The sequence below is a fragment of the Petromyzon marinus genome, chromosome 83 (genome assembly GCF_048934315.1).
Source record: "Petromyzon marinus isolate PM22_M1 ecotype Great Lakes invasive population chromosome 83, UKy_Petmar_22M1.pri1.0, whole genome shotgun sequence".
Taxonomy (NCBI): Eukaryota; Metazoa; Chordata; class Hyperoartia; order Petromyzontiformes; family Petromyzontidae; genus Petromyzon; species Petromyzon marinus.
Window position 1 is genome coordinate 5,520,863 of NC_133748.1, and position 27,860 is coordinate 5,548,722.

The 27,860-nt window shown below is 47.1% G+C and overlaps 1 protein-coding gene and 2 pseudogenes across 2 annotated transcripts in view; all 3 read right to left on the minus strand.

Moving 5' to 3' along the window:
• The window catches only part of LOC142907787 (uncharacterized), a 52,710-nt gene extending 49,305 nt beyond the window's left edge, over positions 1–3,405 (minus strand). Inside the window, exon 1 of one of the 2 annotated variants that reach the window (XM_076057587.1) lies at positions 3,204–3,405. The gene's annotated coding sequence lies outside the window, so the exon portion shown is untranslated. The remainder of the gene's footprint in view (positions 1–3,203) is intronic. The other variant, XM_076057585.1, reaches the window with a different exon arrangement.
• A 7,801-nt stretch (positions 3,406–11,206) lies between these two features.
• Positions 11,207–14,235, minus strand: LOC142907788 (interferon-induced very large GTPase 1-like; annotated as a pseudogene).
• Positions 14,236–15,168: 933 nt separating this feature from the next.
• Positions 15,169–17,570, minus strand: LOC142907826 (interferon-induced very large GTPase 1-like; annotated as a pseudogene).
• Between the last annotated feature and the right edge of the window lie 10,290 nt (positions 17,571–27,860).

Sequence of the window (27,860 nt, forward strand, 5' to 3'; positions counted from 1 at the left end):
TCTCTCCTGCTGTAACACTACATCTTCTCTACTGCTGTACCACTGCACCCACTCCACTGCTGTACTACTACACCTCCACTGCTGTACCACTACACCTTGTCTACTGCTGTACCACTACACCTTCTCTACTGCTGTACCACTACACCTTCTCTACTGCTGTACCACTACACCTTCTCTACTGCTGTACCACTACACCTTCTCTACTGCTGTACCACTACACCTTCTCTACTGCTATACCACTACACCTTTTCCACTGCTGTACCACTACACCTTCTCCACTGCTGTACCACTACACCTTCTCTACTGCTGTACCACTACACCTTCTCTCCTGCTGTACCACTACATCTTCTCTACTGCTGTACCACTACACCCACTCCACTGCTTTACTACTACACCTCCACTGCTGTACCACTACACCTTCTCTACTGCTGTACCCACTACACCTTCTCTACTGCTGTACCACTACACCTTCACTACTGCTGTACCACTACACCTTCTCCACTGCTGTACCACCACACCTTCTCCACTGCTGTACCACTACACCTTCTCTACTGTTGTACCACTACACCTTCTCTACTGCTGTACCACTACACCTTCTCTACTGCTGTACCACTTGACCTTCTACACTGCTGTACCACTACACCTTCTCTACTGTTGTACCACTACACCTTCTCTACTGCTGTACCACTACACCTTCTCTACTGCTGTACCACTACACGTTCTCCACTGCTGTACCACTACACCTTCTCCACTGCTGTACCACTACACCTTCTCCACTGCTGTACCACTTCACCTTCTCTACTGCTGTACCACTACACCTTCTCTACTGCTGTACCACTACACCTTCTCTACTGCTGTACCACTACACCTTCTCTACTGTTGTACCACTACACCTTCTCTACTGCTGTACCACTACACCTTCTCTACTGCCGTACCACCACACCTTCTCTACTGCTGTACCACTACACCTTCTCTACTGCTGTACCACTACAACTTCTCTACTGCTGTACCACTACACCTTCTCTACTGCTGTACCACTACACCGTCTACACTCCTGTACCACTACACATTCTCTACTGCTGTACCACTACACCTTCTCCACTGCTGCACCGCTACACCTTGTCCACTGCTGTACCACTACACCTTGTCCACTGCTGTACCACTTCACCTTCTCTACTGCCGTACCACCACACCTTCTCTACTGCTGTACCACTATGCCTTCTCTACTGCTGTACCACTACACCTTCTCTACTGCTGTAACGCTACACCTTCTCTACTGCTGTACCACTACACTTTCTCTACTGCTGTACCAGTACACCTTCTCTACTGCTGTACCACCACACCTTCTCTACTGCTGTACCACTACACCTTCTCTACTGCTGTACCACTACACCTTCTCCACTGCTGTACCACTACACCTTCTCTACTGCTGTACCACTACACCTTCTCTCCTGCTGTACCACTACATCTTCTCTACTGCTGTACCACTACACCCACTCCACTGCTGTACTACTACACCTCCACTGCTGTACCACTACACCTTCTCTACTGCTGTACCACTACACCTTCTCTACTGCTGTACCAATACACCTTCTCTGCTGCTGTACCACTACACCTTCTCTACTGCTGTACCACTACACCTTCTCTACTGCTGTACCACTACACCTTCTCTACTGCTGTACCACTACACCGTCTCTACTGCCGTACCACTACACCTTCTACACTGCTGTACCACTACACCTTCTCTACTGTTGTACCACTACACCTTCTCTACTGCTGTACCACTACACCTTCTCCACTGCTGTACCACTACACCTTCTCCACTGTTGTACCACTACACCTTCTCCCCTGCTGTACCACTACACCTTCTCCACTGCTGTGCCACTACACCTTCTCTACTGCTGTAACACTTCACCTTCTCTACTGCTGTACCACTTCACCTTCGCTACTGCTGTACCACTACACCTTCTCCACTGCTATACCACTACTCCTTCTCCACTGCTGTACCACTACACCTTCTCTACTGTTGTACCACTACAACTTCTCTACTGCTGTACCACTACACCTTCTCTACTGCTGTACCACTACACCTTCTCTACTGCTGTACAACTACACCTTCTCTACTGCCGTACCACTACACCTTCTACACTGCTGTACCACTTCACCTTCTACACTACTCTACCACTACACGGTCTCTACTGCTATAACACTACACATTCTCTACTGCTGTACCACTACACATTCTCTACTGCTGTACCACTAGACCTTCTCCATTGTTGTACCACTGCACCTTCTCCACAGCAGTATAAAATATATAGTTAAAATGCATATGCACGCATCCTTTATTCAACCCCTGAAATGTGCTTATACCCAAATAAATAACGTGCTGACCCATAAGAGGTTCATCTTCTTTGGTTCTTTCGGTAAAGTCACGTAGAATGAGAATAAAATAATAAATTGATAAAATAAAATAACACAATAATATTCTCACGACGTTTCGGCCACAACACAAGCGGCCTTCATCAGGTGAAGGGGACGAGACTGTCTGGAGGACACCAATTTTATAAAAATAAGAAAAATGTATTATTTTTTTCTCATTCTACGTGACTTTACCGAAAGAACCAAAGAAGATGAATCCTTACAGTCACGAAAGCTTTAAACCATAAGAGGTTTTTTTGGTTAGATCGCATAAATATATAATTGTGTTGTTAAAACCCGCCACCACCCAACACAGCCAACTTGTTAGGGTTGTCACGTAAACATGGCAATTCGTCAATAGTACCACACACCGGTGTGTTGGAGAGCCAAGCCACAACATTTACAATCTAAGTACAACGTTTCGCCAGTAATTACAACTATCTAATCTGAGTACTCCAACACACCGGTGTGCTGTACTAGTGACGAATTGGCCACGTTTTGTTTCCGTGACAAACCTTACTAGTTGGATGTGTCGGGTGGTGGCAAGTTTTAACGACGCATTTATATATTTATGCCATCTAACCCCAAAAAACCTCAATTATGGATATTGGTCGCGAAAGACTACGTGTTAAAACGTGCTGCCCCATGTCACTCCAACACGTGTCGTGCTAAGAACATGAGACGTAACATTAACCATCACATGCCATGAGCGATCAACTGCTGGATGAATACTTCCCCGAGCCATAACCATCTCTCACGTATCTGCGACGCGAGAATCCCAGTACCTGCACACGGGATGATTTCATCGCTCCATCTCCTCTCAGACTTATTCTGTTCTTGGTTGCCTCACGTACTTTGTAGTTGTACGGCACTGCAACACTCAAGAGAGCCTCGCATTGCAAAACGCTGCTGCTGCTGCTGTGTAGAGAGGCGTCGAGAAACGACTGACACCTCTCCCTTTCAACGGCCAAACCGGTTCTGTGGGATTTTTCCCCACATTGCATGAGGGTGTGGGCGAGTGCCGATGGGTTGTGTAAATATTACACTGGTTCTAGATTTGAAGCTTTCGTGACTGCAAGGATCCATACTCTTTGGTTCTATTCGGTAAAGTTACGTAGGTAAAAAATAAAACAACAAAAATCACGACGTTTCAGCCACAACACAAGTAGCCTTCTTCAGGTGAAGGAACAGAACTGTCGGGACGACAGAGCTTCAATGAACGCTGCTAAGATTCGTGGCGTCTTTTTAAGCTGGGTGAGAGAAGTGAGTTTACATATCAAACAGGAGAATTTAACATTGAAATAGCTGAGGGATTAGCTTGTGACTAGTCACAGAAATAGCTATGTTAAAGTAAAAGTATACACATCCACAGAGGCACCTAGTACATGGACGCAAAGGGGCTGTGCTACCCAACTATCATACAGTAGACCGATGTAAAAAACTAAGTCTAAATTACATCAATATAATAAATGTACTCAATATATTCTTCAATAAGCTGAGCTATTAACAGCAACTGGGTAAAAACTTCGATGGTGTGAAAAGGGAATTTTAAGAGCTGCGAAAGTTTGGGGTACCACTACTTGAAAAAAAAATATACTGTACCATTGAAAATTAGTTTACTGTTTGGTTGGATTTAGAATATCTTTCCAATGGTTGCTTAATTTGAAACCATCTTCTCGGTTGAAATTGTGTCTGTGTTTGTAAATCTGAATTGCCTCGTGAACAAATCTCTGATAAAAACCCGTGGGTTTTCAAAGAACCTTGGTATCGGAGAAAATTATATCGTGATCACCCACAGCGTTGTAACAGTTGTAGCGCCGTGAATTCACTCGGACGACATCCGTCTCTTTTTTCGCCGTCACTTTTATTCCATCGTTCCGTACACACAGTAATTCTCTCCGTGCTCCGCCAACTCAGACACTCCGATTTACTTCAGCATCGTCCGTGCATCCCCTTCCACACACAGTGTTTCTTTGCCTATCTCTTCACACACAGTGTCTTCCCTTCCACACACAGTGGTTCGTCTTCTATCTCTTCCACACACAGTGGTTCGTCCTCTATCTCCTCACACACAGTATCGCCGCTATCTCTTCACGCGCAGTAACTTCCCTTCCACACACAGTGGTTCGTCTTCTATCTCTTCCACACACAGTGGTTCGTCCTCTATCTCCTCACACACAGTATCGCCGCTATCTCTTCACATGCAGTGACTTCCATCTATTCACACAGTGACTCTATCTATTTCCGCTAACGCTGACTCTCCCTATCGCTATTTACTGTCTTTGGGGTCCGGCTCTCTATCTATTTTTCACTAACATTTCCAGCTGTCTTCTTCGTATCTCTTCACCTCTCGCCAACAACTGCCCAGCAACGACTCTCCAGCAACAACTCCCCAGCAGCAACTCTCCAACAGCAACTCCCCTCCGTTCAAACCACCTCGCGTTTTATCCCCTCTCGCATTAGCCTTAATTAATTGCCACGTGGCTCGCTGGCCGTTTCCCGCCAGCCCGCACCTGTCCCCTTCATCAGACATTCAGACGCCACCACTTAACGCTAACAGCCTCTCGACCAATCACAGCCCTCGTGCCACGACTCCCTTAATTACTTGTGTTTGTTTACGCCACTCGCGACTCGACCACCTGTTCGACCTCGTGTGACCCGTTCTCCTTGTCTGTCTGTATGTACTGTATATGGCCAATTCCTATGCGCATTATCTACTCCACTACATCACCCCCCCCCCCCCCCCCCCGTGATGAAAGAACCTAGCCATCCCCGGCTACGATATACTCGAATTGGAGTAGTGGAGTGATAAGGACGGAACGATGACAACATATATACATAACGCATTTGCAATATACAACCATTTTGTACAATCACGCAACGACACGCACACAACACCTTTATACAGCATTCCCAACCCCCAAAGTCAATGTATTGTATTCCTCCTGGAATGGGTTCCCACTGCCGGTCCATCTCCCCTGCACGGGATACCCTGCGGTAAGGGAGGGCCTCGCTCGTCTTGCCAATGAACCCTACACCCATCCCTGTCCCAGCGACACTCAGCTGTCGGGGCTGTCTGTCGTTCCCGGTCGGGATGGCCATTGGTCCTTATCTGTGGCCGTTCAATCGGCGTCCGGTCGGTAACCCTGCCGAAAAAGGGCGATCCTGCAGGCACACGGGGGGCAGATCTCTGGGACACGTGCACTTGTGACCTCCCCACAGGTTCGTCGGACACATCCATTACAGGCCGCTCTTGGATGGGGGATGACGCATCATATGGTAACACATTTCTTCAGGCGCGACGGGTGAACAAACCATGTCCGACGACCGAATTGTATTCGCACACTCTGATCCCGTAAAACCTCCACAATATCAACGGGCCCCTGCCAGGGGCGGTGAAATTTCGGGGACGTTCCCACCGGCACCATGGGGCAGTGCAACCAGGCTTTATCTCCAACACTCCATGGCTCTCGTGGCCGCTGCCTGCGGAACAATCTTTCGTTAGCGGCTTGTCGTCGTGCCGTATTTTGCAATGCAGCCTCCCGGGCTTCCCTCAGACGGTCCAAAGCCACCTGCATCGGAGCAGGCACCGTCGCAGGTTTCTCCCGTTTTCGAATTCCCAATTTCACAATAGCCGGCGCTTCCGGTTCCCGTCCATACATCAGAAAAAATGGCGAGTACCCCGTTGAGGCATGCGGGGCCAATCTATACGCGGCCAGCATCGCTGCAACATGCAGATCCCAATTATCTTGAGCGGTGTTTACTTGGTGACAAAGCATGGACGTCAGTGTCCTATGCAGCCGCTCGACCATCCCGTCAGTCTGCGGGTGGTATGGGGACGTCCGAATCTTTTTGGTCCCCAGCGAGTCACACACGTCCTTAATAAATTTCAATGAAAAATTTCTGCCTTGGTCAGTAAGCAAATGTTCCGGGGCCCCCTTATGTAATATGTATCCATTCAAGAAAGCCTCAGCGATCGATGTCGCTGACTGGTCTACTAGCGGCCATGCCATCGGCCAACGAGTTAAGTATTCCACCCCGATGAGCTAATATCTGTGCCCTCGGGGGGTGACGGGAAACGGACCCAAAATATCCAGTGCCACAATTTCGTTCACTCTCGAAACTTGAATCGATTGCAAAGGGACACGATATGGCCGTGCCGGCGCTTTCCTCCGTGCACATTCCTGGCACGCTTTTACATGCTGTTTCACATCGTTAAACATTCCCGGCCAGTAAAATTCACTCCCCACCGTCAACGCGGTCTTTTTTTCCTCCAGATGCAGCAATTTCTCATGTACCGCGTTAATCAGTTTTCCCCGCAACACCTTCGGGACAACAATACAACATTTTTGTGCTTCCACATCCCAGTGAACAAGCAACCCATCCGTTAACATCAAAAATGGGCGATCCTCCGATCCCCTTGAACGAGAGGCACGCAGCCTCATCCTGGTCAGCGAGGAATCTTCCACCTGCAGTTGCTTCCACTGCTTCAATGACAACCCCAACAGTCCAATTTCTGCTCCAGGGACTATCCCTGGCACCCCCGAACCCGCTGCAGCGACCGTTTGCGGAACCTCCTGCAGCGGCGGGCTGCAACGCAGCGAGCCCTCTTTGCACCGACACGTCTCAGCTGGTCGCAGCAACCTCGACAAAGCATCCGCGTTTACATGGTGCGTCCCTTTCCTATGCTGGATCGTGAAATAATACTCCTGGAGGGTCTCAATCCAGCGAGCCATTTTCCCCGATGGCTGATCCACGCTCAGCGAGTACTGTAGCGCCGCGTGATCAGTGCGGATCAAAAATTCCCTGCCGTATAGATACGGTCGGTACTGGTGCACAAAATGGACAATCGCCAATAATTCCCTACGTGTCACACAGCATTTTTGCTCCGCCGGCGATAACACCCGGCTGCCATATGCCACTACTCTCTCGATGCCATCAACCATTTGTGACAGAACCGCGCCTATGCCCGTATCACAGGCATCCGTGTCAAGTATAAATTGCTTCGTAAAATCCGGGTATCCCAACGGCGGTGCATCCGCCAGTGCGGCCCGCAACGCTTCAAACGATTTTTGTTCAGCAATTCCCCATTGAAACTTTACACCTTTCCCGGTCAGCGTATGCAATGGTCGAGCAATCGTGGCAAAATCCTTAACGAACCGCCGATAATACGACGCAAAGCCCACAAAGCTACGCACTTCCCCTGCTGTTTTCGGCACTGGCCATGTACGCACACAACTCTTCTTTTCCGGATCAGTGGCCACTCCTGACGCACTAACGACGTGCCCCAAATACTTCACCGATGTTCTCAACAATTGGCACTTCTTTGGTTTAAATTTCAATCCAGCGTGCCGCACTCTGCCAAAAACGGCGCGCAGCCGTTGCAAATGTTAATCGAAATTCCTACTGAAAACAATCACATCATCTAAATATATCAAACATGACTCCCACTGCAGGCCCGACAACACGAGTTCCATTAATCGCTGGAAGGTCGCCGACGCTGAGTGGCGTCCCATCGGGAGCAAGTTTAATTGATACAATCCTTGTGGTGTCCGAAATGCCGTTTTAGGTCTTGACTCTTTATCCAGGGGCAATTGCCAAAAGCCCGACAACAAATCGAGGGTCGAAAAGATTCTGGCACCGGACAGGGCGTCCAGCGAATCATCAATTCGTGGAAGCGGGTACGCTTCCGCCACCGAATCTTTATTCAATTTCCGATAGTCAACACAAAATCGCATGGTTCCGTTACGTTTTTTAATGAGGACAAGAGGGCCTCCCCACGGGCTGGACAATGGGGCGGTAATATCCTGCTCTAGCATTTCGTCAACAGATCGCCGAATACATTCTTTCTCAAGACGACCTACACCATGCGAATTTAACCTGATCGGGGGTGCGTTCCCCGTGTCAATACAATGCTGCAACAATGTCGTCCGACCCACGTCGTATTTCCCTGAACTGAACACATCTTTAAATTCCATTAGCAACGCATGCAAACTCGACCGTTGCACAGGCGATAACTCTGGGTTTTGTTCGTAAAGATCCCTTAACTATTCCGGATTGTCCTCCTCCCTTGACAACATTTCATCCTGCCCCGTAGCAAAACATGTTTTTGTTTCTGGACCCGGTGCACCCGTTGCGTGCGCCAACGTAGTGCCCCCTTGAATAACAACCTCTTCATTCCCCGCGTTTACAATTTGAATGAAGGGATCACAATAAGTTGGTATTATGGTCAAAGCTCCTACCACGGTGGGCATTCTCGACACAGCATTTGAGGGTGTCAACAGCACTCCCGCCTGTAGCTCATCCCAAGGCAATTCCTTCTTTAACCATAGCGGTACCAATATTTGCGATGCAGGCGGGACGCGCACGGTGCGGCTCACTACGGCCTGCACCACAGCGTTCGCCACCGCAAATGTCGAAGGCATCCCCAAAAATTTCATACATTTCCCCGACGGTAATTCCAAACAACCTTTTTCGACTGAAATCTTAATTGGCATCTTTTGCAAAAAATCCGTGCCCAACAAACACGGTACCGCCAAGGCCGTTGAAACCAAAACACTTCCTGTCACAATAACCTCCCCAATTTGAATTGTCGCAGCCACGCAGCCCATAATGCCCAAACAACCCCCGTTTGCCGCTACACATGGCCCTTCCACTGGCGCTAACGATCCAGGCGACGTCGGCAGCGACCAAAAAGTTCGCAACGAAATGAGAGTTGCCGACGCCCCGGTATCCACAATAACCCGTATCATAACACCTTGAATACATGCCATCACATCCGACGATCCCGGCGTGGGCCCCAACACACGATGTACCAACGCGCCCCACATATCCCGGCCATGCGTACTATCCGAACCCGATGAATACGGTTGAGATGACGCGGATGAGTGATGTGGATAGGGCGGCCGTGTATTGAATGCATCTCGACTCACCCGGGATCCTTGGTCTTGGGGGAACCGCCCGCCATAGTTGTTCGGCGCCCACGGAAGACCACCTCTTCATCTCCAGCAGTCGCGGGCGAGATGACCCCTCCGCCCGCACTCGTAGCATGTCCGATGCACGCCGTCTCCATATGCCCCGGGACGACGCCGTCGGTCTCCGGTCGACACTCCGGCCGCCGCTGCCATCGGCGGTGCCTCATCCACCACCACCACCACCATGCTCGCAGCCCTGGCAGGGGTCGTCAGCGACGGCTGCGCTACTGCCGCCGCTGCTTCGTCTCGTATATCAAGGTTGACTTGTATGTTCCTGGCGATCAGCAACGATGACACGTCGTCGTCATCATCCTTGTCCGGGAGCGACAAGACGACTTTCAGTTCCTTCGCCAGCTGTAACATCTTCTCTTGCAGCAGGGAGTCCCAGCCCTCCTCGTACATTGCCGGGTATGCAACCTGGGCGAGGGCCAGCAAGGCGCTGCGGAATGCCAGGGGGGACTCCGTTGCCTCTCGTTTCCTCTGTTGAAATCGACGTTTGGCGACCGACCGCGGCTCGTAGACCTTCCTCATTGCCGCAATAGCACCGTCCAATGTTTTTTTTCTGACAGCGGCAGGGAGTCAGTTAAAAGTTGCCAAGGAGTCATCATCCAATGCCGTCGGCAGTGCGCGTAACGCGGCACTCTCCGTCCACTTCAGGGACTCGTAAGCCGCACGGAATCTTCGTATGAATGCCGTCCAATCTCCCACTTTGGCCTCAAATCGTTGTACATGTAGCCGTCGTGGTGGTCCCTCCGACTGGTCGCCATCGTCGCCAGAATCTTCCAACCGCTCCGGCTGAGCGGCAACCTCCGGCAGTGGACCCGGTACGGGTAGTTGAATGCGGTTCTCCGTCAAGAAGTTCTGGAATTCCTCCGACAACTTCTCCATTCTGGCCTCCCACTGGGTCATGAGGACTTGCCAATCGTCTGGCGATCCCGGGCCTTCAGCACCACCCGAACCGCTGTCACCGTCCGGAGTACTGCCGGCCATCTGGCCGGGCTGCAAATCGTCATTGTCGCTGTCGCCGCCCGAGTCCACTGGCACATTTCTTTTCTTTGCCGCTTTCCTTGACATCGTGGCGTGTTCCGTACTTTTTCTGACACCAAATGTAGCGCCGTGAATTCACTCGGATGACATCCGTCTCTTTTTTCGCCGTCACTTTTATTCCATCGTTCCGTACACACAGTAATTCTCTCCGTGCTCCGCCAACTCGGACACTCCGATTTACTTCAGCATCGTCCGTGCATCCCCTTCCACACACAGTGTTTCTTTGCCTATCTCTTCACACACAGTGTCTTCACTTCCACACACAGTGGTTCATCTTCTATCTCTTCCACACACAGTGGTTCGTCCTCTATCTCCTCACACACAGTATCGCCGCTATCTCTTCACGCGCAGTGACTTCACTTCCACACCCAGTGGTTCGTCTTCTATCTCCTCACACACAGTATCGCCGCTATCTCTTCACACGCAGTGACTTCCATCTATTCACACACAGTGACTCTATCTATTTCCGCTAACTCTGACTCTCCCTATCGCTATTTACTGTCTTTGGGGTCTGGCTCTCTATCTATTCTTCCCTAACATTTCAAGCTGTCCTCTTCGTATCTCTTCACCTCTCGCCAACATCTGCCCAGCAACGACTCTCCAGCAACAACTCCCCAGCAGCAACTCTCCAACAGCAACTCCCCTCCGTTCAAACCACCTCGCGTTTTATCCCCTCTCGCATTAGCCTTAATTAATTGCCACGTGGCTCGCTGGCCGTTTCCCACCAGCGCGCACCTGTCCCCTTCATCAGACATTCAGACGCCACCACTTAACGCTAACAGCCTCTCGACCAATCACAGCCCTCGTGCCACGACTCCCTTAATTACTTGGGTTTGTTTACGCCACTCGCGACTCGACCACCTGTTCGACCTCCTTGTCTGTCTGTATGTACTGTATATGGCCAATTCCTATGCGCATTATCTACTCCACTACCCAGTGATCAGCTACGGCAGAATAATTCGTTCTGCCGTGTTTCAAATCTGGTTTGTGCTCGCAAATTCGGTTAGAGACATGTCCCTTACTCTCCCCGATATAGCAATCGCCGCAGGTACAACTCAATTTGTAAACCCCAGGGTACTGTAAGTCAGGAATGACATCCTTCACGGATGGGATGAGATCACGAATTTTGTGTACTGTATTGAACCGGACCTATTTCAATGCTAAATTCTCCTGCTTTGATGCGTAAACTCTTTTGTCAAGACGTTTCATGCCTCTCAACGAGCTTAAAAGACACTCATTATATAGTGTAGTGTATACCCAGTTGCTTTGTGATTAATAGCCCAGCTTATTGAAGAATATATTAAGTACATTTATTATATTTATGTAATATAGACTTAGTTTGTTTCATATCGGTTTACTGTATGATAGTTGGGTAGTTGGAGGCCTTTAGCGTCCATATACTAAATGCCTCTGTTGATAGGTAAACTTTGACTTTAACATAGCTCATTCTGTCACAAGCTAATCCCTCAGCTATTTCAATGCTAAATTCTCCTACTTTGATACTTAAACTCCTTTGTCAAGACGTTTCATGCCTCTCACCGAGCTTAAAAGACACTCATTATATAGTGTATTGTATACCCAGTTGCTTTGTGATTAATAGCCCAGCTTATTGAAGAATATATTAAGTACATTTATTATATTATGTAATATAGACTTAGTTCTTTTCACATCGGTTTACTGTATGAAAGTTGGGTAGTTGGAGGCCTTTAGCGTCCATATACTAAATGCCTCTGTTGATAGATAAACTCTGACTTTATCATAGCTATTTCTGTTGCAAGCTAATCCCTCAGCTATTTCAATGCTAAATTCTCCTGCTTTGATACTTAAACTCCTTTGTCAAGAGGTTTCACGCCTCTCACAGAGCTTAAAAAGACGCTACGCATCTTACCAACGCTCATTGAAGCACTGTCGTCCCTACAGTTCTGTTCTTGCACCTGATGAAGGCTACTTGTGTTGTGGCCGAAACGTCGTGTTTATTTTATCGTCTCATTTTATTTTATTATTTTATTCTCATTCTACGTGACTTTACCGAAAGAACCAAAGAAGATGAATCCTTGCAGTCACGAAAGCTTTAAATCGAAATTTACGTCTGTCCTGTAATTAATAATATTATATCCTATTCTTCTCTTGAATAAGATGACTCCTAAGGCTCCAAGTCCATTTCCTATACATGTCTTCAAGTTTGCTGTAAACTGCAATCTCGTGGGAGTGATTGAAGCTAAACACAAAGTCTTCTGAAAGCAATGCATTCCACAAATCTTGGATACGATTTTTCAATTCTGATATTTTTAAAACCTGATTTTTTGTCTTTATGATGCTGTCTTTAAGTTTTTTTTAACATGTTGAAAGTAGCTTGGATTTGACGGAGCCATTGGAGGATCGTCTTCTCAAAAGTGAGAAAAGAAATGGATCTGAGAGTTCACGTCGAACCCAATCACCTCGTCAAATGATACAGTTTTGTACTGCTCCTGTTCTGCAGCCGTGCGAGTCATCTCGTCTAACGTATCCTGGAAGAGTCTCCTTCCATCCATGACATTTTATTTTACAGTCACATCCCCGACGTTTTGATGGACAAACACACAGCTTGGTGACAACTTCAACTGCTTCATTTTCAGAAATGCCTGCACAGCGATCTGTATTATGTTGTGCATCTCAGAGGGATTCACTCCAAAAGTAATGATCACAGTCATCTTTGCAAGGCCGATCACAAATGTAGCCAGTTCATTGTCAAGAGTGTGTGTCGCATTTGATAGCTCTGGGGCACAGAGCCCTTCTGTGTCGACTATCAACACAAAGTCATATCCCAGCTCTTTGCTGAACTCTTCGTCCACCTTCAACAACTGCATGTGGACCCCTCGGGTGCATCTCCCAGCACCCACAGGGAACTGGAGACCGAACATTGCATTCAGCAGCGTGGACTTGCCACTGCTCTGTATGCCCAGTATGGAGAGGACAAATAGTTTTTTGTTCCCAATTTTTTCAATAACTTCGTCCAAAACTGAGCAAATCCAAGTGAGGGGGACATGTGAGGCATCACCGTCCATGAGTTCAAGAGGGAACCCAGAGAGCATCAAGTCTGCTGCGATGCCTGGCAAAGCAGCCGAGGGCTTGTCAGCTGTGCGCGGTGTCTGTGACGCTTCATAGATCTGCACAACTTCCCTGAAAAGGTGATGGATTCCAAAAGAGGATGCCTCACGTTTTTCAGATATTCGTTCCAGCTCTGCTTGTTGTATAGACAGTAACCTACTGCCAATAACTGTTCTCCTGGACTCAAGTATTCCTTTCGGAGCCTGGTGATACGCCTGATGAAGCTGTGATATGCTACCTGCAGACAGGTTATCTAAATAGATTTGTAGCTGTTGTATACCGGCCCTTTTTTCATCTTTAATATCAATAACAATATTTTGCCGATATATTGTTTTTTTTTCAGAAATAATGACTGAAAACAACCCCAACCCAGTTCCACAGCAACAGCATGTGGAGGTCATGGAGGGGCCATTGAGGAGAATTTAATAAATAATAGGCTAGTTTAACACGTAGGCTTTCGCGACCAATATTATTCATAATAAAGGTTTTTGGGTTAGATCGCGTTTATTTATAAATGTGTCGTAACCCTCCACCACCCGACACGGCCCATCAGCAAAAAAAGTGTCACGTTGACAAAAGACAAATAATTCACTACTTCAGCCCACCGGTGTGTTGAAGAGTTAATCCACATTTACAGTTTGAGTACGACGTTTCGCTGGTAAATACTTCCAGCATCATCGGGCAATTCGCCAGAATGGTAAAGCCCTCGCTTGCTCCCGGTTTTATGGGTTGGGGTTGTTTTCAGTCATTAGTTAAGTGATGACGTCACCCTGCTGCTCTATATAAAACCGGGAGCAAGCGAGGGCTTTACCATTCTGGCAAATTGCCCGATGATGCTGGAAGTATTTACCAGCGAAACGTCGTACTCAAACTGTAAATGTGGATTAACTCTTCAACACACCGGTGGGCTGAAGTAGTGAATTATTTGTCTTTTGTCAACGTGACACTTTTTTTGCTGATTGGCCGTGTCGGGTGGTGGAGGGTTACGACACATTTATAAATAAACGCGATCTAACCCAAAAACCTTTATTATGAAATAATAGGCTCCCGGGGCGCTCGGTGGTTTGACGACTGTTACGGAATATCCAGATGGCCACAAAGGACAGTGACAAAGTGTGTTTCCCTCTCTCAAGAGTCAGAGAGAGAAAGAGACCCCGGCCGTCTTTGTCTTCCCGCAGCGCGGGAGAGCAGGAATAATACCACAGACAAGAATCATTGCAGGGAGGGGGCCTCTGTGACCCACGGGTGAAGGAATGTCTTAATAAGGGGACAGTGATGGATGGGCAGATCGGGGTGGGCTTAATGGAATGACATACACGCGAGCACACACACCGGCCACGCCCTCCACGTCGCAGAGTGGAGAATATTTTTGAATATAACGGCTGAACCATAATTTCAAAAGTTCAGTTCAAACAAGGCAGAGCAACAGGTCGTCAGCTGGCGAGCTGCAGAGCAGGGGGCAGGCGAGCGGAGGCCAAAGGGGCCCGGTCGCTACCCACTGACGATGGCAAGACTAGCAGGGTAGTGAGGCGCCACCGAGTGTGAGTTCAGAGCCGAAAGGCAAAGTATCGTTTAAAGACCTTTATTTCTACATCGAGTCCAGCTGCAGCGCGACCGACGCACCAAGCAAGAACCAGCAAGAGCGCGTGCGACTTCAGTCATCCAGCAGTGGAGAAAAACCTGCTGTCAGAGAACCAGCAATGAGCACGTTCGAGCTCTACACGCAGAAAGAGGGAGCGTGCCGATGCAGCTCCTCCAGCAGCGGAGAGAGCCGACCAGCCGCCCGTAGGCAAGAGTGTCAGCACCAGCGAGAGTGTGGTGGGTGTCGACCCACACCGACCAACACTGGCTGGAAACCAGGACAAGAGTGAGGGACGGCGACCAGCGGACGAGCTGAAGGGCGCTGTTTGACGATGGCGAGCGTGGTGCCGACTCTTCCAGCCAGCTGTGTACAGAGACTGTGGCCGCCGTGTGAAAGAGGGAGTGCCAAGCTGTCCGTATGATACACTACACATACACCCTCACACCCTCACCGCTCTGCAGGGAACAAACATTTTTGATACAAGGGATGCCCAACCTTGGCGTCTGCTTTACGCAAAGAATTAATGCCAGAAGAACAACAACACTCACTCATTAACACATGCAAGAAGACTCATGATAAGGCGTCAACTGTTAGCTGATAACGAAAAATATTGCTGCCATTGAATTACGTGGATACGGTCACTTAGAAGTATTTGAGTCGTGCGGTTTTTTTTTAATTGCATAATCTTGCTGATGTATCCATGAATGAACATGACGAATCTATGAACGCATATTTGTGCCTTTAGAAATAATAATTTTCATTTGATGACTTTTCGTATGAATACCGTCGCATAATATTAAGAACTGTATTCATATTTTCCATACGCTCGTATTACGCTGCATACGAATTAATTGCTCTGATACCAAAAGGGAAACAACGGATAAGAATTGCCTGGAAGAATTGCTTATGGATCTATAAATGAATGCAGGACGGTGTGGGCATTGTATTTTCAAATATGAACTTGCATATTATAAGTGAAGGTTTTTGTTTAGAATAGCATATGCATGTTTTAACTCTCTCTCTCTCAACAACGGCTCGTGTCATGCGGGGAAAGGAATCCATGTGCCGTTGTCAAAATGAAATCACACAGTCGTTGATGATACTGTATTGATACAGTGTTGAAGTTCCGGGATTGAGAGTTCACATACTATATTAGAGTTAAGGTTTAATGAGAAAATAAATTGATTAATGTAGAAGTTGTGGTGTGATTCTTTCCTATATTCTATGCATAAGAACTGGTTCTGCGATGAGATATGAACTTGGTGACCTTACATAACACACTTATCCATACTCAATAAATGTCAAAGCGAGAATAATTGTATTATACTGATCAATAATACGAAGTTAGACAACGAAGCCGAGTTGACACTAGCATAACTGCATATGATTCATTGCATTAACCCGATTGATAACCGACCCTCGTCAATGAGGCAGGGCCTGATTATAATAGAGGAAGTCATTAACGTAACAACACCAACTTACATAAATTAATACGATTATCTGTCGAATTATCATAATTTATACATGCATTAACATAATTTCGGATAAATTATGCAAATTTCTAATTTTATTTAATTTTCATTATTTTCATCAAATTTTCACACACCACATATACAACATAGCCAATGCAGTGAGTATTGTTTTACTGAGTCTGCATGATGCCCCATATTATCAATGAACGATCTCATTAATTTATTGAGAGGAGATGCTTTGTGAAGCTGGGCTTCCCGTATTGATTGTTTTTCCATTGCAATATTGTCCCTGTACTCTTCCACACTTTGGTCCCCCTCTACTCTCAAGCGAGCGAATTCGTTGTCTTTCTTGCACCACTCGTGCCACAATTTACCTTGAAGAGGCAGAAAAGTCTCCTTCATGGAAGACAATGGCTTGTCCTTCAGAAGACTCAATAAGACGTCTGCCCTAGACTTGCCTTGTTGACATTGTTCATCATCTTCATCAACACTGAAGCCGTGCTGTCTAGCGATGTCTGAGCAAACATCAATTGTAATCGTTTGTGTTGAATTGGCCAACATATATTTGAGGGTTGACTTCAATTCATCCATTAGTTCAGCCTCATTTCTGTTCTTGACAGCAATTTTTACCTTTGTTTTACAATGTCCACCCAAGATTCGTTCTTTGTCAGCCCAAAGGCAAAGTAAAGGCTTTGGAGAATTTAGACAATCTACCAAAATGCTTTTAGCATCATCATTGTTATCACAATCTGATATTAATATCACGTTGACAGTGGGTATCTCGAGGAGAAACTGCACCTGCTTTCTGTGCTATCTCATATCTCCATGGAGATTGGTGAATGCTATGCAGTCATTAAAGACGTCATCATTCCTCCCGCCTGGACAGTACCAGGGGATCTCTGTGACTCCTTCCATTAGGAGACCATTATTGCTGCTACCTCTGCAGTGTCTATGAAAGAAAACTTCCTTCTTTTGTCTTCTTTGGTTATTTCGGTAAAGTCACGTAGAATGAGAATAAAATAATAAATTGATAAAATAAAATTACGCAATAAAATTCTCACGACGTTTCGGCCACAACACAAGCGGCCTTCATCAGGTGAAGGGACGAGACTGTCTGGATGACAGCGCTGGAGCGAAAAAGCCACGCTCAGATCGCGGCCTTTAAGCTGTGTGAGAAGAAACAAAACGCCTTGACAAAGGAATTAGCATAGAATTTAGCATTGAAATAGCTGAGTGATTAGCTTGTGACTGGTCACAGAAATGGCTATGTTAAAGTTAAAGCATACTCATCCGCAGAGGCACCCCTTGACAAAGGAATTAGCACAGAATTTAGCATTTAAATAGCTGATTGATTAGCTTGTGACTGGTCACAGAAATAGCTATGTTAAAGTCAGAGCATACACATTCACAGAGGCACCTAGTACAAATCAAACAGAATAATTTAGCATTGAAATAACTAGGAGAATTTAGCATTGAAATAACTGAGTGATTAGCTTGTGACTGGTCACAGAAATGGCTATGTTGAAGTCAAAGCCTACACATCTCAGCTATTAACAGTAACTGGGTATACACTACACTATATAATGAATATTATATAGTAAGCCAATAAAAACTGAAATATAAATTACCTCAATGTTATCAATAAACTCTATATATTCTCCAATCAGCTAAGCTACCAACAATAAGTCGTTATATATCACAATGCTATATGGCGAAAAAATGGGTGGATTCTTACCCTCAACTTTAACAACACGGATAGCTACGGGTCCCGTTCAGACGGACGAGTTCATCCATGGTCGGAACAGAGGAGGGGGAGAGAGACAGCTGCAAGGCGCTGTTATACTCCATGTTGTAAACCATACCATTAACCGTGGTGTGAGAGGTATTAAGAGTCAATGCCAGCGAAAGAGCTGCGGTCTGAAGGTCATCGTAAAATACAATTAATTAAGAACGGAAATGGTTTAAAACATCTTTCCAATGGTTACTAAGCCAGAATCCATCTTCTCGGTTGAAATTGTCTCTGTGCTTGTATATATGAATGGCCTCATGAATGAATCTCTCATGGTAGCCGGTTGGTTTGCAACAAACCTCCGTCTTGGAGAAGTCAATGTCATGTGAGCCCACTGAATTATAACAGTGATCTGCCACGGCAGATACCGTGTTTCAAGTCTGCTTTATGTTCGCGGATGCGGTCCGAGATATGTCGTTGGTTTCTCCAATGTAGCTACTACCATAGAGGCACTTTAGTTTGTAAACGCCCGGGTACTGTATGTATGGAACAGGATCTTTTACAGATGGAACTAGATCACAGATTTTATGTACTGTGTTGAATCGGACCTGGATCTTGTGTTTATTCAGGATTATGGAGATATTTTTAATTACCCCTGCAATGTAGGGTAAGGTGATGGTTTTGAGTGGCTCCACAAGAGGATCCTTCTTCATGACTGGAGTGATGGCTTTGCGGATTGTGTAGTTGGAGTAACCATTAGCCCTGAGAGCCTGGTGTACGTGCTTGAGTTCACTGGTAATGTGTTCCTGGTCGGAAATGCATTGGGCTCTATGGTATAGAGACTTGATGAGGGAGTTCTTCTGGGATGGATGGTGGTGGGAATCCGGTTTCAAGTAAGCATCTGTATGGGTAGCTTTCCTGTAGACAGAGTGGCTCATTGAACCATCATGTCTCCTTTCAATTAAGACATCCAAAAAGGGTAGTTTGCCATCTTTTTCGACCTCCATAGTAAATCTAATGGCTGGGTGTATGGAATTGATGTGGTCGCGGAATTGGTCTAGAGCAGGCTGGCCATGTGGCCAGATGACAAAGCTGTCATCCACGTACCTCTTCCATAAGGTCGGGCGTAGAGTGGCAGTCTGGATGGCGTCAGTTTCAAATTTTTCCATGAATACGTTAGCTACAACCGGAGATAGGGGGGAGCCCATTGGGGTGCCCTCAGTTTGTTTGTAGAAAGTTCCATTCCAAAAATTCCTTCTTTTGCTTTCCAAGCAGAGAGTTCAGCATCTGAGATTTCGATGCGGGTGATTCACCAAACCTAAGGAATGACACTAGAGGAGTGTCAGCGTTACCAATCACACAGAGGTTGTTTTGCTGTGTTTCAGTATATGCAGCACGGGATTTCCAGCTCTTTTTAATCTGTCGGAATGCCCATAGAGGGAATTCTATTTCTGAGTTACAAGATTTTGGAACTAAAAGCGGCAGCGAAAACTGGCAAAACGAGAGTTTGGTGTAAATGTACTGCCTCACAAAATTGTCTCCACAATGAAAAATTGTCATTTGCAAATCCATTGAGTGAACATGGGTTCGAGTTTCTGTCATAGACCAATCTTGACTACTCACAATACCATCATGGTTAAAAAACTTTTCATAATTAGAGTTTTCATTCTGCATGGTTTCATTGTTTTCATATTCACTCGGAACACTAACATACCGGCTTCGTAATCAAACATCATCAAACTCGATTTGGTGCTTTCGTGACTGCAGGAATTAATCTACGTGACTTTACCGAAAAAAACAAACAAACATAATCAATTTCTGCAAATAATGAAGAACCAGTTCTTCCTCTGTGCTTGGGGCTTCTTTAAGTATTGCTGCCTCAACAACATACATATCCTTTGTGTGCATTTTTTTCGGGTAGTATTCTTGAAGCCCCAGTATTTTACGCAGATTCATAAACGTTTTCATCCCCTCTGTTTAACTCTCAACCTTCGATGTCTGCGAAGGAGCCAATGGGTCCCAGCAACAAGAGATTTCAAAGTTTCCTCGAGCCGGCTCCAGTCAATGGGACTTCCATCATGGACCAGCACCACGTTTGATACTTCGGTGCAGATGGTTGCATCCAAATAGGATTTCATGAACGTCAGATGTTCCTCTTTTTCCAGGGGGGTCCGTGAATTAGACTGTACTCCTGTAGTCAAACCGTTCAAGAGGACGTACGCCTGAGCCTTGAGAGCACTTTGAGATCTGAGAGCCAAGTACTCGCTGTTCACTCCGTGCTGAAGGCAGTTAACGTCTTCATAGTCGAGGAGGCGATGGAACGATCTCTCCTTTGTACGGAACCCTGAAACAGCAGCAGCTGAAATGAACAGGAGCTCCTCCTCCACCCGCTCCATTTCACGGAGGCACCGGCAAAGGGAATTGAGGGAAAATGTGATTTCATTGGTTCCCTTCACCTTTGCTTCATTCAGTGCAGTTTCAAAATAATTCGGTGCATCCATCGCTTCTTTTAATTGTTTCTTTGTTTCTGTAAATGTCTTGCCAAGGGCATTTAGCTCAGCATCAAGAACCCTGACTGTATCAGACCCATACACCCACTGCGTTATCGAGGAGCGCTTGGAGAAGTTCTCCACTGCATAGATGTTGGGTTCCAATAGGTACCGCATTTTTATTTTTATCCATTCGGTTTCGTCACAAGAAGAGTGCTTGTATGCCGATACAATCCGCGTCAGGAATTCCTGAAGGGCACGGTGTGAGAGACACGTGTTAATCCAGCTCCTGTTAGTTTTTGTGCATTCGTACAACTTCTGTTTTAGATCCGCCAGCATTTCCAGATGAGCGTCATTGTCAGATTCCTTCCACTGCTTCGCATCTTCCATTATCGATTGCGCTTTGACATTTATGTCAGCCAATTCATCCTCTGGATAATTACGTACTTCTTTTTTTGTTAAAATGGTGTAAGCTTTTTGAAAATCACTGGCCAACTTCAGGACATCTTTAAAATCGCATTTATGATTGGACAGGACGATGTACCATATTGGTATAAACCTGATTCCTCGGTCAATGAGAGTCCATGTCCTATTGTTGACAACAATAGCAGATTCCCACTGAGGGAGATTATGTACATCAGGATTACCCCCTGTTGTGGTTACAGTCATCTGTATCATTTCGGTGAGCACCGGGCTGTAATGTCCAGAATCACTTGGAGCTGGCTCAGTTGTCATTGCAGTACCTGTATCAGTCGTTGTACTACTGCCGCAGTCGGCACCAATGTTTGGTTCGAATAACTCAGATAAGAGCAGTTTTATTTCATCTTGCTGATGTAAACTGAAACCTTTAGCTGATGCCTTCCTCCAAAAAAATCCTCCAAATTGGAGAGGATCCTCGTTAGCATGAGAGCCAAAATTGTGGAAGAATTTGCAGCTTATGCTGGATAACACGTTGCTTTTAAAATCTTCCTTTGTATTTTCCAACGTATTCTCAATAATTTGTAGCTCCTTCAGGGCTGCTTCAGACAGCCTGAGTTGTGCCATATGAAGATTACCTGCGGCTAGGGGCCTCAGGTAAGATAGGAATGATCAGTCTGAGTATTTTGCATTTCCTTAAGATTCATTGATTTGACTTGCATTAAGGCTGGTTTTCTACTCAAGGACGAGACGCATCCTTTCTCGGAGACAGTGCTGCTGAAGCCCATGACTTCCATGGTCTTCCTGAACATGGATTCATCATTGAAAGAAATAAACTCGTGTTGTTTTGTCTCTGACTTGCCGACCAGACCCACGAGCCGGAATGTTTGTGGGATCGTCAAGAGTTTTCCTCTCTTTTCTAATGCATCCTCTAACTTTCCACTCATGTAAACCCCCTCTAGAGCAAGACCCCCTGATGCGTTTTGTAAAATCTCTGTATCTGACAAACAATTTGTTGAAACAGATGGACATATTTCTTGGGCAGGCTCGTGAATTCTCTCAGACACGACAGAAGGCAACAGATTATCATTTTGTATATGTGGAGCCAAGCTCATTGCATTTTTAGCACTAACAACACCATCAGCAGCAACAATGCCAAGCATTTTAAAAAATGCCCGCTTTTCCCACTCTTTACGGAAATGTGAGTCCAGTTCTCTGCTGTCCTGCTGGTCGAGGTGAAGCAGGGCCTGTGCATTAGAAATGAGCAGAACCTCACGCAGTTTCTGTTTCCAGTAAACTGTGTCAAGACCCACATCTCTGAGCTTTTGTGCAAGTTCATCGTCAGCCTGGCTTCTGCATTCCTCTTCGTCCTCTCCAGACATCGCCTAGGGAAAGGCACGTTATTACAATTACAATGTTTTACAACAAAAACTTTAAAATAATAAAAAAAATAAAGAAACTCGTCAGAGAAGTACGTTCTAAAAACATAAATGATAAGTGCATGCACATCATGGCAAGGGTACACAGTCGCTGTACCTCTCGTTGCCCAGGAAACAGATAAATAACATTGTGAGCACAATGAGCCATCGATCAGCCTCCCATATGTACATTCCTGTGGTACAGCGATGGAAAGCGTGTACACTGTACGACGTACAACTGTCTTTGTCCATTAAGTATGTATGTGTAATGAGTCCACCGGACGAAGGTTGAGATGACACACTCCTCTTTTTTTTCAACATCAGCTCACGCTGCGTGTGACCACTCAACTCAAAATCCCAACAGGAAGCGCCCCAATCGCCCTGCCTCTTTCAGTGACGTCACCACTCCCCTGCTGGGCGTTTCCTCTCTCTCACACTCCGCCTTCTCTCTCTTTTCGTTCGTGACGTAATTTTAACGTAACCTGGGATGCTGTAGGCATTTCTACCCCCAGATCGTGTAAGTGTTGTGACCGAAAATTACCCCAAGCCAAGGTGCAGCCTAACGGCTATTAAAAAAATAAACCAAAGTGTCAACAAGGTCTCAACAGCGATTGGCAGGAGGCAGGCTTTTGAAGTGATTGGAGGGAAAGTTTTTAATGAGAATAGGCAGGAAACAAAGGAGAACCCAGAGGCCACGGTTTGGATCCATCAGAGGGAAAGTTCAGAGATTTGCCGAGAGAAATAGGATGAGGGAACATTTGAGAAAGGGGGCTGAGGGATATATAAGGGGAAAGCACGAGGAGTGGGGTCGTTAAGAGGAAGACACGAAAGAAGCATAGGGTCCCTTATTGTGTAATTCCATAATAGGGTTCCTTATGATGTCAACTCAATTAAAGTGGCTCTTCTTATTCCTTGTCGTTGGAGTCATTTCGTAAGTATTAACACTACATATGTATGTATAACTTATTTTGCACCATATGTAGCCAACCGTGCTAATCAGACGTGTGGATGAAGGACAACAAACTAACCACAAAAAGCAGTTCTAAAGAAATAAGTTTTTAATCTATATTTGAATGTGCATAGCTCCAGTGGCTTCCAATATTTGAAGGAAGGGCGTTCCAGATGACCACAGAAGTGCATCTGAAAGTACACAATGCAGTGACCATCTTTGTTCTATCACTCACCAAAACCCTCTTCGAGGATGACTGGAGTTCGAGTGATTAATTAGGTTCCTTGACAAGCTCAGAAAGGTATTGCTCATTTATGGCAAGCACTTTGTGTATAATGAGCGTGACCTTATGCATAATTTCGGCAATAGGAAGCCAATGCAGCTCGGCGCGCACAAGATGGACATGGTCGGATCTTATAGTACCCATCACAACACGTTCGAATGAATTCTGATTTTGAGCTCTAAATCGCCCTACACACTTTCGCCACGGATGATACATTATCCAACCAATCGCAAGGAGTGGCTGCTTCCGCCAATATTTGATGCAGAATATGTACTGTGTGCGTAAGTTCGTATGCACAGTCGCTGCTTCCCGCAGTGCTGCAGGCCGACGCTGCTCGGCCTGAGCCGACGCTGCCCGGCCCGCACAGTCGCTGCTCCCTGCAACACTGCTCAGCGAGGCTGTTCAGCCTGCACAGCCACCGCTCCCTGCAGCACCTGAGTGGTGGCCATTCCCGGCGGCACCGTGGGCTGGCGCTGCACAACCTGGATGGGGGCTGCTCCCTGCACCACCACTCGCTGAACTGGCCCAAGCACTTGCTGAGCCACCGTGGCCACCAGCTGAACCACTGTGGGCGCTCGTTGGCCGCAGTGGGCCCTTGCTGGGTGAGTAGGCCGGCTGGAGCCAGTCGGGGAGTTGACGGCCGGTGGAGGCAGCCTATGTCCGGACCTTCAGGGCTGCGATGGAAGTCGATGGGTGGAGGGAAGGTGCTCCAGGTGCTGCCCGCTGCGCTGGGTGGCGATTTCTGGTTTAGTGGGGAGTGGAGGTGCTCTTGGGCCTGCGGGTTGCCGTGCCAAATAGTGTTGCAAGGAGGGCCTGATGACGTCTGCCCCAGCAAGGTGCTGCTACTATGCTCTCACCCTCTCCTCCTCAGACACAGCCAAAATGAAGATAGAGGAGGTTTCACCGCTGGCAGGATGGGGGTGTCAGGCAGACTCAGGGTCATCCAGGCATGCGCTGGGGAGCTGTTTCACCATGACAGGCATACCGTTTCAACCACATGTGGGTGGACTAAATGCATAATAATGTTGTGGAGGCAATGCACCTGGTTGTGTTCGTAGGTTGTGCATGGGTGTTTTCCTTAATTTGGCACTAAGCGCAGGGGTAATCTAACTTAGTTGGGCTTGCGAAATGCAGTCCATAATCAGCCGTGGTGCCTTTCCCCCTTTTCGAGGGCCTGTGTTTTGCATTGACCAAGGATACTGAGAGTTGAATCTCATCACTTTTGGAGGGTTGAATTCCATGACCCCTGGCCTTGTAGCCTTGTGCTGTTTGAACCTTTTTATACTCATGTTTCAGGGTGAGATACCCCTTGACAGTCAGAGAGAAGTCTCCCTTCTCTCTTGTGCATTCCCATGGCCCAGGGGCTTATCAATGTCTTGCGTAGGTCCAAGATTGTTGTCTTAAAAACAGTTATTGGACGTCCTCTATTATAACAAGCGTTAATAGCTGGAATCTTGGGCTTATGGCGGTTGGGGCTTGCAGTAACCATGGCTCAGGGTGAGCTATCTCATGGTGGACAGAGATAGGGTTTTCTTCTCACTTGTGCATTCACATGGCACACAGGCTTATTCATTTATTGCGTTGGGCCAAGACTGTTGTCTTAAAAACAATTGGACATCTCCTACCATTGCAGGAAATGTTATAGCCGGGACGGCTGTTTTTCGCCAGGGGGAGGGGGTGATGTTGGGTACTAAATGGATAACCGTTACACAAAGCTACTAAATATTTTGGAAATATAAAGAACCGGTTTTGGAAAGATAATTAATAACGCGGGTGGCTGGATGCCTAACATCTGGAGACGAACAAACCTGTCGCAAACGACTACAGGTGGTAGCTAATTAAGGATGGGGAGAGAGATATAAAAAGGGAGCATCTCCGAAAGTTGAGGCGCTTGCCTGGGACGAATACGAGTTGGTGGCTACGCTCGATCAGTACTCGTCAAAGAGATTTGAACTCCCACACATACGAAAATAAAGATCATAACTTCGTCTTCATGAACGTCTCGTCGGAGCATCTTTATACATGTTTATGTACAATTAGATATGTATAGTATTCGTGAGTACATCCGTGGATGCAGGCAAGGCCGATGAGTCAGATGCCTTCTATGACCTCCTGTCACAGGTGCTGGCTAAAGTGGCCCCTCGGGATAGAGTCATCTTGTTGAGTGACTTCAATGCCCCAGTTGGTCATGATGCTGACACCTGGTCTGGAGTGATTGGTAGGCATGGGCCAGATCATCTTTAAGATGTGCCTGCCATTCTTACACTCCGGTGGTGGGTGTACACCCAGGACCCCATTCCAACCTAAGGTGCCCTCGTCTCAGCTAGCTGATGGAAGTTGCAAGTGAGAATTTCATCATCGCTTGTGGCTGGGGTTGGCATCATCCCCCACTCCTCCTGATGTCGAGGATAAATGGGCGAGGTTAAGAACTGTGACGCATGCAGCTGCAATGGCTGCTTTGGGTACGCGGTCCAGACCTCCCCAGAGACCCTGGCCGACAGAGGAGGTGTTCCGGATGGTTGAGAAAAAGCGACAGGCTCACTCTAATCGTCTACAGCATCTCATGTCAGAGAATGAGGAGGCTTACCGCAGCCTTTGCTCGGAGGTTCGGAGAGCCGTGAGGCACTGCAAGGATGGGTGGTGGTCGCGAATTGCTGAGGAGATGGATTCTGCCTCAATGGCCTGTGATCACAAATCCCTATATAACTCCATCAAAAAGTAACTTGCAGTGCCACACCTATTACCATCAATAAGGGAAAAAACGGTGATCCAATCTCCGACCCCCAGGAACAGGTTTGCAGATTTGCTGAGCATTTCTGTGAGGTCCTGTGGGAGGGGAAATCCCTCAGCCTGGAAAACATCATGGGACAAAGTGGGGATGACCCTGCTGAGGCTGCGGGGCCTCAAATATTGGAGGAGGAGGTCACCCCCTTTGAGTAGCTGGCTGAGGTGCCATCCATTGAGGAAGTACTGAAGGCGATCCAGAGTCTGAGACTAGGAAAGGTGAAATACTGAGGGAGGGTGGCGATTGTGCGCAGACTGCCCTACATTACATTATAACAAAAGTCTGGGCCACTGGACGGGTTCCGCAGGATTGTAAGAATGCCCTGGTGGTTCCCCTCTTTAAGAAGGTGGACCGCACAGACTGTAACAACTACAGGGGCATCTCACTCCTCAATATGCCGGGAAAGGTCCTAGCAAGGATTATTCAACATCGCCTTGCTAGGCACGCTGAGGAGAGGATTGTGGAGCCCCAATGCGGTTTCAGGAAAGGGGAGTCCTGCACAGATGCCATATTTTCTGTCCGTCTGCTACAGCAGAGGTGTAGGGAATTCCAACAAGACCTACATCTCTGCTTCATTGACCTGGTCAAGGCCTATGATACCATCAGTAGGCCTGGGCTCTGGGTTGTTCTTTGTGCTTTAGGAGTCCCTGACCCACTGCTCACGATCATTAAGGACCTTCACAATGGTGAGCAGGCCCGGGTAAAACTACGTGACCGGGAGTCAGAGCCATTCCCTGTACACCTTGGGGTTCGACAGGGGTGTCCTCTGGCTCCAACATTATTTAACATCTATTTCGCCCACGTAGTTCGTGAAGCCTTCAGTAGCTGTACCGGAAGAATTTACATCTGGTACAGATACAACGGGAGGCTGATCGATGCCCGGGTGCAGTCAAGGGATGGCTCCCTATTGGTCAACCGCGTTATGTATGCCGACGACCTGGTAATTGCAGCTCACTCAGAGGAGGAGTTGGAGGCGCTGCTGCTGAAGATGGAGTGTGCCACTAAGCGGTGAGCCCTTACCATCAGCCCCACCAAAACGAAGCACCTGCCTGGGTATTTTGTACCATCGAGCACTGCACCCCCACAACTCCCAATGGGTGATGGGGCAGTTGTGGATAGTGGACAGTTTTCCATACCTGGACAGTGTGCTCATGAAAGACTCCGGTTTGACAGCAGAAGTCTCACTCCGAACCAGCCGAGCGGCATTATC